Source organism: Macaca fascicularis, chromosome 17 (genome assembly GCF_037993035.2).
Source record: "Macaca fascicularis isolate 582-1 chromosome 17, T2T-MFA8v1.1".
NCBI lineage: Eukaryota > Metazoa > Chordata > Mammalia > Primates > Cercopithecidae > Macaca > Macaca fascicularis.
This window is the reverse complement of record NC_088391.1, coordinates 26,664,309-26,676,961: the sequence shown is the minus strand read 5'-3', so window position 1 is coordinate 26,676,961 and position 12,653 is coordinate 26,664,309. Positions and strand designations below refer to the sequence as shown.

Genomic DNA, 12,653 nt, shown 5'->3' with positions numbered 1-12,653 from the left:
GCTGTTTTCTCTCAACATTTTCAATTTTTCAATTTTAAATATTTCACTTCACTCTCTACTTACTTCCATGGTTTCTGAGGAGAAAGTCATATGTAATTCTTGTCTTCACTTATTTGAGGAGAAGTCAGATGTAATTCTTATCTTCTCTCCTCCATAGGTAAGGTCTTTTTTTCCTATGACTTCTTTCACACTTTTTGCCTATCTGATTTTCTGTAGTTTGGAAATGATATGCCCAGTTGTAGTTTTGTTTTGTTTTGGCATTTATGCTGCTTGGTAGTCTCTGAGCTTTCTGGACCTGGGGCTTGGTGTCTGAAATTAATTTGGGAAAATTTTCAGTCATTAATGTTTCAGGCATTTCTGCTGTTCCTTTTCTCTCTTTCTTCTCCTTCTGATATTCCCAGTACACACATGTTACACCTTTTGTAGTTGTCCCACAGTCCTTGGAGTTTTTTTTTTTTCAGTCTTTGCTATCTTTACTTTTCTATTTTGGAGATTTCTCTTGAGATATCATCAAGCTCAGAGATTCTTTCCTTAGCCGTGTCCAATCTGTAAACTAGCCTAGCCTATCAAATGAATTCTTTATTTCTTTTACAATGTTTTTGATCTCTAGTATTTTCATTGGTTCTTACATAAGATTTTCATTTTTCTACTTCCATTGCCTGTCTGTTCTTACATGTTCTCTTGTTTATCCCTGAGAACTCTTAGCATATTCATTATAGTTGTTTTAAATTCCTGGTCTAGTAATTTCAACATCCCTGCTATGTCTAGTTCCGACACTTGCTCTGTCTGTTCAAATCATGGTTTTGACTGGCCATGGTGGCTCATATGTGGAATCCAAGCACTTTGAGAGGCTGAGGCAGGAGGATAACTTGAGGCCGGGAGTTCAAGAGCAGTCTGGGCAACATAGTGAGGCCTCCCTCTCTGCAAAAAATAAAACATAAAAAATTAGTGGTGGCATAAACCCGTAGTCCCAGCTACTTACGAGGCTGAAGTGCTCAGACTTTGAGGTCACAGTGAGCTAAGACCCTATCTAAAAATAAATTAATTAATTTTGGGTTTTGCCTTTTAGTATGGATTGTATTTTTTTTTTTTTTTGAGACAGTCTTTCTCTGTCACCAAGGCTGGAGTTCAGTGGCAGGATCCTGGCTCACTGCAACCTCCACGTCCTGGGTTCAAGTGATTCTCCTGGCTCAGCCTCCTGGGTAGCTGGGATTACAGGTGTCCACCACCACACCCAGCTAATTTTTGTACTTTAGTAGAAATGGGTTTTCACCGTGTTGGCCAGGCTGGTGTTGAACTCCTGACCTCAGGTGATCCATCCGCCTCGGCCTCCCAAAATGCTGGGATTGATTATAGGTGTGAACCACCGTGCCTGGCCTGCATTGTGATTTATTGATAATCAAACATAAATGTACTGAGCAAAATAAACTGGTATAAGTAGTCATTCAGTAATGTGGTGGTGAGATGAGGACAAGGGAAGTGTTCTATAAGTCTATGATTAGGTCTCAGCCTTTTAGTAAGCCTGTGCTTCTGTTCTGTGAACGTCACAAGTATTTTTCTATTTTTTTCCTTCCCTTAGGTGGGATAGGATGGCTAGAACTGACAGATATTTGTTCTGATATTTACAGTGAGAACCTAGTCAAGCTCCTGGAAATAAACCTCATAAAATTGTGGGGGCTTCCTATGACTGAGTCACCCTGTAGTTATTTTTAACTGTCAGAGTTGTCCAGCAATTTGTCATTTACGGTTCAGGCTTTCACACAGCAGCACTGGTTCTTGTGGCAGTTTCCACTTAGAAGTCTCTATTCTGGTAAGTTGCAACTCCCTGTATTCACCTGTTTCTCCAATATTGGGGGCAGTCTTTCTGTTTGATTATTTTCCCTGTGTCCTCACTTCTCTTATGGATTCTAGAACAGTTGTTGGTTTTTCAATCGGTTCAGCTTTTTACATGTTAAGATGGGGCGGTGACTTCCAGGCTCTTAGACGCAGAACTAGAAACTGGCTCTTCCCTTATTTTTAACAAAGATAATTAGGCCTCCAATTTTTAATTTTTATTTTTCCTTAGATTAACAAGTTGAACCTCTTTTCTCAGATTTTTAAGTCCTGAAATCAGCAACGCAGCAGAAACAAGAGGAGTCAGAGGAATTCTTTGAACACCAACTCCTGCAATTAAAGCAGAAAAAACACTTCCCACTCTGTTTGTGATCTATTCAGGGATTAGGCCATTTCTCATTTACTGCTGAGAGTTTCTATTATGTTACCAATTAATTGTTCTAGTTAAGAGAGAGAAAAAAATAAATCATCTGTTCTTTTACAGACAGGTAGCTTCTCTGCAACAATTTGTCTTTGTTTCCTAAAGATGCAGTCTTTTTAGTTACTACTCTATGTAAGAGACAGAAAATGTTGCCTGAGAGTCAGAAAGGTCCTTTTGACAATATGCTGATCTCTGGAACAGCAGGGTAGGGGTGAACTGGGGGACCTGAGGGACCTGGGCTTTGATATTTTTCAGAACTGGAGCCCCGTGACACTGGAAGCACATTTAATGATTTCCACCAAAGATGGATAAAAGCATCATGTTTGCCTGGTTTATATTCATCGAAAATTTAGACTCGAAAATTTTTCAGAAAATTGGCGATTACTTTTTGCTAATCAATCTATTCCAGCCCTAAGATATCTTCTCCCCTCCTTAGTCCACATGTTTTTGCCTGAGTCAAATCTCCAAATATTATGGGTGATTACAGAGAATAAAAAGATTCTGGAAAAAAGTTTAGATTTGGAACCAAATATTTGTCTACATATTGTCCCAAAGCTCAGAGTCACTTGTAGGACTAAATCCATTTTATTTGGCTCCAAGATCGAGTTTATATGAGGATTTCCAGATTAGCAATGAAGTAAACCTGAGCACTTAGAACCCATCCTGGTAAGACATATTTATGGGGATTGATCCATTTATAAAGCTGGCTTTTTAGGAAGTCTTTGATCCTGTTACTGCTTCTTAGGCTTGCAGATCAGGCTGTTCAATTTGTGTGAGAATAAAATTCTAGAAGTAAAGACATCTGGAATTAAATAAAATCTTTCAATTTTATTGAAATATTGACCTTGCTTCACCATCCGCCTACACCCCAAATAAAAGCAACACATGTTATAACTTTGGAGGTATCTTTATTTAGCCCAATGGAGTTGAAAGACTTTTTCTTTTAAAGCCCAGAGGCACCTTTTAGAATAATGTTTCTAATATTCTAGATTTCTACTGTGAGCCCTTCAATATAAATATCACCTCAACAAAGGTTCAATTTGCAGTTTGTATTTTAGGCTATGTGCCCAAAGCTAATCTAATTCTACCTAGCATGGAAAACATAGGGAAGCAAAATGTTTATGATCACTGACTTCATCTACTCTGATATAATTGATAGGACTTTAGTATAAAAAATTAATTTAATCATGTGATATAAGCACACGGTAAATAGATGAATGGGCTAATTTGATTATCCAGATTTTAATAAAGCACTTTGCTACTGTGCTTCATGAAGCCAACTTGGAAAATTAAGTTACATTAGCTCAGATGTGAATATTGTCACAAGGGCTCAATTTTTGTCAAATTCTCATAAAGAATAATGATGGTCATTAATGTATTAAAACCACAGGAAGACGCCCAGAGTAGTGCCTCAGGAAATGGGCATGAAACTGGCTTCAGATAATATTGCCATTAATAATATAAATATAGTGGAAGAGAGGCAGAAAGACAGTTTCTCAATGGGCTTGATAAAATGTCATTCTGCATAAATGAATCCTTCATTTTTATTTTAACCATGCCTTAAACATATTGACCATCAGGCATAATCAGTAATCATCTAGAACACTCTTGGCCATTTTGAATACTCTTAAGTCCTTTTTGTGAAAGTAATTTCACATTTAAGTTAAAAATAAGTTGCATTAACCTTTTAAATTCGTTCCCTGCAGAACGTGTAAACCAGTTTATGTTAACTATTTTGCACCATCACGTGTGAGATAGCACAACAGGATGAAAATAGCTTCTCCAAGATGTGAGAGAAAGCTGCCGCACTGCATTTTGAAGCATTGGCGAAGCACCTACATTCATGTTTAGGAGTCCTTTCTTGAGAAGATTAAGGATTGGAATCAGCCACTTTGAATATTTAGAAACTTTTTAAAGGAAAAGTGATCGGTATTAATATGTACAATCCTGGAGGCAGAGAGTGAACTAGATGATGACTAAAAATTATAAATAGACAAGGAGGTACTCCGTCCAGAGTTGGTTCCTTCCAGTGGGTTCTTGGTCTCGCTGTCTTCAAGAATGAAGCCACGGACCCTCGTGGTGTTACAGTTCTTAAAGATGGTGTGTCCGGAGTTTGTTCCTTCAGATGTGTTCGGAGTTTCTTTCTTCTGGTGGGTTTGTGGTCTTGCTGACTTCAGGAGTGAAGCTGCAGACCTTGGAGGTGAGTGTTACAGCTCATAAAGGTGGCGTGTCTGGAGTTGTTCATTCCTCCCAATGGGCTCGTGGTTTTGCTGGCTTCAGGAGTGAAGCTGCATACCTCCATGGTGAGTGTTACAGCTCATAAAGGTAGTGCGGACCCACAGAGTGAGCAGCAGCAGCAATATTTATTGCGAAGAGTGAAAGAACAAAGCTTCCACAACGTGGAAGGGGACCCGAGCGGGTTGCTGCTGATGGTTCCAGTGGCCAGCTTTTAGTCCCTTATTTTTCACAGAGTACTGATTGGTGCATTTACAATCCTTTAGCTAGACAGAAAATTTCTCCAAATCCCCACCCCACCCAGAAGCCCAGCTGGCTTTACCTCTCAGTACATTCATGTTTGTGAAATAATCTAGGGACTGTGTATTGAGTTCAAGTTATTCTTTTAATCTGTCATTTTGGAGCCTAATATTTTTGAAATTAACTAGAAAGTGGCACCTGAAGAGCTCAGTTTTGTTTTTCCTCCTTTCTACACTAGTTAAAGCAGAGCCCGAACAGTATGTGTTGCTATTACCTGGCGGGTAACCTGTATGAACTATTTTTACTTAGCGATTTTTGCTCTTGTCATTTGTAAAGTATTTGATTTTAAAAATACTTTAAAAACCAGGTGCTCTCATTCAGCACTATGCTGGTTTCTGGGGCATAGGTGAGGCTGCATCTGTGTGTGGTTAGGTGAGATGCTGAGGAGGATGAGCTTACTGGTTCATCACTAGAAAGATGGGGACCCTTATCACTAAGATCTCAAGAAAGTGTTAGGTGAGCCTGGTTTATATTGGCTAGAGGTTTGAACCATGTCTATGTTGCAAGTTTTCTGTGACTCTCCAAAAGAGTGATCATGAAGATATCAACAGTATGGGCATTATGGCACACTAAATAATGGTCCCCCAAATACCCATTCCCTATTCCGCAGAGTCTGTATAAATGTTACCTTAGAGACTTTGCAGATGTGATTGAGGATGTTGAGTTGGTGAGATTATTATGGATTATCTGTGTGGGCCTTAAATGTCATTGTAAGAATCCTTATATGAGAGAGGCAGGGTGAGATTTGACTAGCAGCAGAGAAAAAGATGGGGTGGTGGCAAAAGCAGAGAATGCAGTGAAGTGCTTTGAGGATGGAAAAAAGGGGCCACAAGCTGAAGGTGAGACCTCACTAGAAGCCAAAAAAGAGGAAAAAAAAAAAATCCTCCCCTCAGAACCTCCAGGGAAAAACAAGCCCTGCTGGCACCTTGATTTAAGCCCAGTGAGAAACACTGCAGACTTACGACTTCCAGAACGCCGAGAAAATAAATTTGTGTTGTTTTCAACCACTAACCTTCTGGTAATTTGTTACTGCAGCAATAGAAAATGAATGCAGGCATTAGTCACAAGGAATGTCCCACCAGTGTTACTAAGGCACAAGTGTGAGGATCAATATTGTTACATGTAACACTAAGGACACAGTTGTAAACAGATTCGAAAACAAGATTCTGGGGAAGATAATACCATATACATGAACATAATGAAAGCTTCTAAGGTCTATCTAATATCAGGATTTGAAAGGCATAAAGGAAATGATCAGAATGATCAGAATAAAGAGAATACACCAAAAAAAGTAACTTGGATTTGAGTAAAACCATGTTACATCCGGAGTAAGACTATATTGGAAATCATGGCAAAGATCTTGGGCTGCTGGGACAAAACCCCTAAAACCTCAGCGTATAAAAGATTTATAAAAAGTCTTTCAAGCAGATTGGTAGCTTCCTCTACTATCTAGTTGCCTGACCTCAGGTTAGCTTTCCTGGGTGCAGACAATCATTCTGTAAAACCTGCTATAGAACTGAACCTCTTAGATCTCAGTTAAGCTGAGTTTCATGAAAGGTGACAGGTCCTTGGGGCTGAGAGCAGGATTTCACTTTTTTTGCTTGGCTTTTTTAGCACAGTTCACATGATTAGCATTAAAGAGGAGAACAAAGGATGAGAAGAGGTAAGATTCCCAGGCTAGGTCAAGCTCAGGACAACTTTTGGCCGCATGGTTCTGAGAATGGGTAGATTGTTTTCTTGCTGTTAGTTGGCTGAGGTGTATCAAACCTTGCAACGGCTCAATTTTATGGAACAAAAGATCACACAAGCCTAAGAGAATCAATAAAGTGCTGGCAATAGAATTTCTTCCAGTGAAACAGGCACATTGAATTTCTCAGGAAATGATTTCAATTCCTAGAGAAAACTGCATTCAGCTTCTTGGTTATTGTACAATTTATCTCAGGGGTTTTTCACTCTCTTTGGAGTAGTGTTTGCTTTCCAGAGAAAAGAGTAAACCATTAATTAAAACTGCTTCAAAGTAGTAAAATAGTACACCAAAGTAAACTGGTATGAAGTATGTAGACTCTCCTGATTAGAGTTGTCTCTAATAAAATGCATCTTGGAAAAAGGTAATGTATTTGCTAAGAAACTCAGCCAGATGAATAGAAAAAAATAGAAAACAGTATTTTCTGACTGTAGCAAAGATAATACATTATTTTACTCTGAGGATCCAGAGCAACTAGGGTGCTAATGGCCATGTGAAACATTTTGGCCTTTATCTATGGGAAAATAAAAAACTTTTGAGGGTTCTGTGTGGGGTGGGGGTGTAATATATCTAGGTTTGCATTTTGAAAAGGTTGTTCTGGTGCCATGTGGAGAATGGATTGGAAAGGGGCAAAGGTAGATATGAGAAGCTAGTTAGGAGAATGCTGCAGTAGACCAGGCTAGAGATAATGGCATATTTGGGGCTTGGGGGACAATAATGGAACCAGAAAAAGGAGAAAAAAAATCCACAGAGACTTGGGAAAGAATATGAAATAACTCATTAATGACTTGAATATGGAAGGAGGTATTAAAAACTCCTAAATTATCAATGCTTGGAGGAAAAAGGTTATATAGCTTTTAAAGATTTAGCATCCATTGATTTGATTGATTGATTAACAGGCTCTAGCTAAGCTCCCCAGACTGGAGTGCAGTGTTGGCAATCACAGCTCACTGCAGCCTCCATTGTCTGGGCTCAACAATCATCCCACCTCAGCTTCCCAAGTTAGCTGTGGCCACAGGTGCACACCACCATGCCTGGGTGATTTTTTAAAAAAATTTTTTGTAGAGATGGGCTCTCCCTATGTTGCCTAGGATGGGCTTGAATTTCTGGGCTAGCATGATCCTCCCACCTTGGCCTCCCAAAAGTATTGGAATTACAGGAGTGAACCATCATGCCCAGCCCCTTTTCAATCGTTAAACTGTGTTTTAGATACAAATGTTCCCAACTGACATTTTGCAAAAATTATAAATTGCACTGATATGTGGAGATTTGGGGAAGAAATCTGTCCTGGGAAAGCTTACAAGTTAAAAATCAATACTGAAACATACTTTAATTTATTTACAAAACTTGGTATAAAATTTAGTTCTCTAAGATCATGCCAATAGTCCACTTTATCTCCAACATTTAATTCCAGTTTAATGAAGGAATTAGATGATTTCTTCAGAGTTTTGAAATAAAAAATTATCCTGAATAAGAAAAGTTAGTTACTTTCTGGTATTTTAAAGTACCAGAATTTATAAAATACACTTTCCTTGAGATCTTCTTGGTCAAAGTTTCATAGTAGCATAAGTTCTAGTAAAGCTGATATGTCACAACTATTTTTGGAGTCCGTGCCACCTCTGATGTCTATTTCTGGTTGCCATGGCTATGAGAAGTGGGTGTCCCAGAAATAGGATGACCTACATTTTTGTTTACTCATGTTATCTTGACTCTACTTTTTAATAAACATCGATGTTACTATAAGAAATATCTCAGTTTGGGCTGCTTGCAGTGGCTCAAGCCTGTAATCCTAGTCAGACCCTATCAGTGCTGCTCAAAGCTCAAGTCCATCAGTGCAGGGCCATACAACAAATACCCCTACTTAGAGGGTTAGGAATGGCTACTGCTACAGAAAACAGAATAGCAGGTTTATCTACTTCATTATCCCACTACCACACACTCTCAAAGAATTTCTCACACAGTTTGCAAGAAATAGCAAAATCTATCCTTACTCTATGGTCCCAAATAGACTCTTTGGCAGCAGTGACTCTCCAAAACCACTGAGGCCTAGACCTCCTCACTGCTGAGAAAGGAGGACTTTGCACCTTCTTAGGGGAAGAGTGTTGTTTTTATACTAACCAGTCAGGGACAGTACGAGATGCCACCCAACATTTACAGGAAAAGGCTTCTGAAATCAGACACCTTTCAAACTCTTATACCAACCTCTGTAGTTGGGCAACAAGGCTTCTCCCCTTTCTAGGTCCTGTAACAGCCAACTTGCATTACTCACCTTAGAGCCCTGTGGTTTTTAACCTCCTTGTCAAATTTGTTTCCTCCAGGATTGAGGCCATCAAGCTACAGATGGTCTTATGAATGGAACCCCAAATGAGCTCAACTAACAACTTCCACCAAGGACCCCTGGACCAACCTACTGGTCCTTTGACTGGCCTAGAGAGTTCCCCTCTGGAGGACACTAACACTGCAGGGCCCCTTCTTTGCCCCTATCCAGCAGTAAGTAGCTAAAGCGGTCATCGCCCAATTCCCAACAGCAGTTGGGGTGTCCTGTTTAGAGGGGGGATTGAGAGGTGAAGCCAGTTGGACTTCCTGGGTTGAGTGGGGACTTGGAGAACTTTTCTGTCTAGCTAGAGGATTGTAAATGCAATCAGTGCTCTGTGCCTAGCTAAAGGATTGTAAATGCACCAATCAGCACTCTAAAAACACACCAATCAGCGCTCTGTGTCTAGCTAGAGGATTGTAAATGCACCAATCAGCGCTCTGTAAAATGGACCAATCACCAGGACGTGGGCAGGGACAAATAAGGGAATAAAAGCTGACCACCTCAGCCAGCAGCAGTAGCCTGCTGGGGTCCTGCTGCACATTGTGGAAGCTATGTTCTTTCGCTCTTCAAAATAAATCTTGCTGCTGCTTACTCTTTGGGTCCAAGCCACATTTAAGAGCTGTAACACTCACTGCAAAGGTCTGCAGCTTCATTCTTGAAGTCAGCAAGACCAAGAACCCACCGGAAGGAACCAAGTCCGGACACACTAGCACTTTGGGAGGCCGAGGTGGGTGGATTTCCTGAGCTCAGGAGTTCGAGACCAACCTGGGCAACATGGTGAAAACCCATCTCTACTAAAATACAAAAAATTAGCTGGGCATGGTGGCACATGCCTGTAATCTCAGCTACTCAGGAGGCTGAGACAGGAGAATCATTTGAACCTGGGAGGCAGAGGTTGTAGTGAGCCGAGATGGAGCCACTGCACCCCAGCCTGGGCAACATAGTGAGACCTCATCTTAAAAAAAAAAAAAATTCAGGTTGGGGGCTAACTTAAATGGACATCTGACCATGAGATCAAAAAGGATATTTCAGCATAAAGGAAAGTTACTGTCAGCAAGTAATCATGGCTTTTGGTAGGCAACATATATGGTACTTATCTCATTTGCTTCATGTTTAACATCATAAAGAGGCCCATTCTGAAATTTTATTAGCAAATATTGATTATAATTTCATTAGACAAAACCAGTGCACACTAGTTAATGTTCTGTGGTGGCCAGAGAGATTCTGTGGTTAACTACAACTGAAAACTTAATCTCTTTTGGAAAACATAGAAAAAAAATTTTGCTAGGGAGCTAAGCCTTTTTATGGGAACTATGTGAAGAGTGAGGAGGAAGCCTAGAGGTGTTTGCTGAATTTACTAAATGAGAGGGGCAGGAGAGTAATAGAGTATAACAGAAGTCTTAGAATGGCTTGCTTTTTTTTTTTTTTTTTTTTTTTTGGCTTACTCTCTTCTGAGAGTGCTCTTTAAATCTTTGTTCTTTTTTCTTTTCTTTTCTTTTCTTTTTTTTTTTTTTTTGAGATGGAGTCTCGCTCTGTCACTCAGGCTGGAGTGCAGTGGCCGGATCTCAGCTCACTGCAAGCTCTGCCTCCCAGGTTTACACCATTCTCCTGCGTCAGTAAAGCTTTTTTCTGAAAGCTAAGTAGAACAATCCTATAGGGTTCATTGAGCAGTTCACCTAGTCATGCACAAGAGAGATGAAAAGGGTTACAGGATTCCAGACAAGCCCGTCTATGAATTTTAAGGGAAAACCAAGCGAATGGAGGGCACTGAATTTTGAGATGCTATCTGGTTATTTCAGTTCATATTTTAACTAAATACAGTAAACAACAGAAATGGGAAAACATCTGTAAACCTTCGGGAAATAATTCTTTCTTGAGTAATAATGGAAGATACTGGCAGTCTAACAACTGATACCAGAGGGATTTGATTGCTGTTTTAGTGGAACCACAGAATTAATTGATAACGGAAGTGCTGCAGAGACAATATCCCTTGTTTTTTGGTGAAGCACACAGAAAAGTGTCTTGCAAAGTTTTCACACACAAACGTGGTTGCAAAGTTTTCACACACAAACGTGGTTGCAAAGTTTTCACACACAAACGTGGTTGCAAAGTTTTCACACACAAACGTGGTTGCAAAGTTTTCACACACACACATGGATCGAATAGGGACTGAGTCACATGAATTGAAAGCTTGTGAAAGAGAATTGCTATAAAGGGGATTGTGACCTAGACAGGCACCCACTTTGGTGTTAAGTCTTTCCTTAACTATTACTGAGTTAGGAGAAGACAGTATTGCAATCATTTTTTTTAGATATTAAAAAAATGGACTATGTTGCACATACCAAATAATCTAGTTGATTTGTGACATCATTTGACAGTCTGCTCTGTAGCAGAAGTCAAATGAGAATGGAGTTTGAAAATCCAGAGGGACTTTTCAAGTTAAAAAAAATTGAATAATTATGGAAGTAATGTATTTATCATACAAATGTTGGAAAATGTAGAAGTTTCAAAAAAAAAATTAAAATCACCCAAATCCACTTTTGCTCCTTTCTGTTTGAGAAATTCAGTCTAGCTACCAAAACTAATTTTAAGTAGCTAAATTCTTATTAAGCTCCACTTTATTTTTCTCTCTTCTAACCTCACACATTTCAGTTGCCACTTCTTAATACTCCCTACCCCATTATTTTAGATTGGTGCAAAAGTAATTACAGTTTTACAATTAGATGTACATATCTGAAATTATAATTATTCATTAATTTGGCAAATACATATTGAGTACCACAGCAGGTGCTGGGGCACAATTTAGACACAGATTTGTATTCTAGCTTTTCCACAGAATATTTTATCACAAGCAGTTTTCAATATACTTATTTTTCAAACATGTGCTTTTAATATTTGCATAATGTTATATTTTATGGCTATATCTTATTTATTTCTACCCCTCACCTATTATTGGAAACTAACTTTTACTATTTTCAATAATTCTGTAATAAACATCTTTCTTTGTATCTCTGATTTATTTCCTCAGGTTAGAGTCCTGAAGACTTCAGAGCAATGTTACTATATTACAAGATTACTAGAATGACAGGTAAGACCCTTGTTACATACTGCTAAGTATCTTTCTGGAAATCTTTCCAGAAGTTTTTATGAACTTTCCTTCGCACAATCAGTGATATTTTAATCCAGCTTTGCCAGTGTTTAGTATCTCACACATTTTAGTAGCCCCTGTTTTGATTAAATTTTGTTAAACAAAAAGTATGCTTCTTATTCTTTTAATATGTATTTCTTTGATTACTAGTGAGGTGAGAAAAAAACCTTTTTTCTTTTGATATCGGTCTGAAAAAAGATACATATATATATCTTAAAGTATATATATATTTAAATACACATACTACTAATACTTTATGTGTATATATGTGTGTGTGCATATATATACAGGAGAGGTGGGGTGGGATAGGATTGCTACTGATATCTGCTAGGCACTTGCCACCCTCAAGAATTATCAGGTCCTAATGTCAGTAACACTGAGGTCAAGAAACCCTGCATTAAACTATTCACAATTATTTTTGGCATTTGTGATAAGATAAGCTTGAATAATTCTCCAAATAGAATGTGTGTGTGTCTCTTTTTATGCACATATGTCTGGGCTATTTATTTTCTTCCACTTCTGCAGAAATTGAATTTGGTGACACTACCATATGGCTCTAATTATTATTGCATTTAAAAATGTATTAATATTTTATTGGGCCAGTCTGTTAACCAATAAATTATTTTGGAAGACTTAATGTCAATATAATGTTCAA

The 12,653-nt window shown here is 38.7% G+C and overlaps 1 long non-coding RNA gene across 3 annotated transcripts in view; it reads left to right on the top strand.

Moving 5' to 3' along the window:
- The first annotated feature begins 1,736 nt into the window (after window positions 1–1,736).
- The window catches only part of LOC107127949 (uncharacterized), a 311,927-nt gene continuing 301,010 nt past the window's right edge, over window positions 1,737–12,653 (top strand). For 2 of the 3 annotated variants that reach the window (XR_001486404.4, XR_012426946.1), the window contains exons 1-2: window positions 1,737–1,810; window positions 11,879–11,938. This is a non-coding gene — a long non-coding RNA (uncharacterized lncRNA). Of the gene's footprint in view, window positions 1,811–8,850; window positions 9,024–11,878; window positions 11,939–12,653 lie in introns of those variants that run through there. The other variant, XR_010582417.2, reaches the window with a different exon arrangement.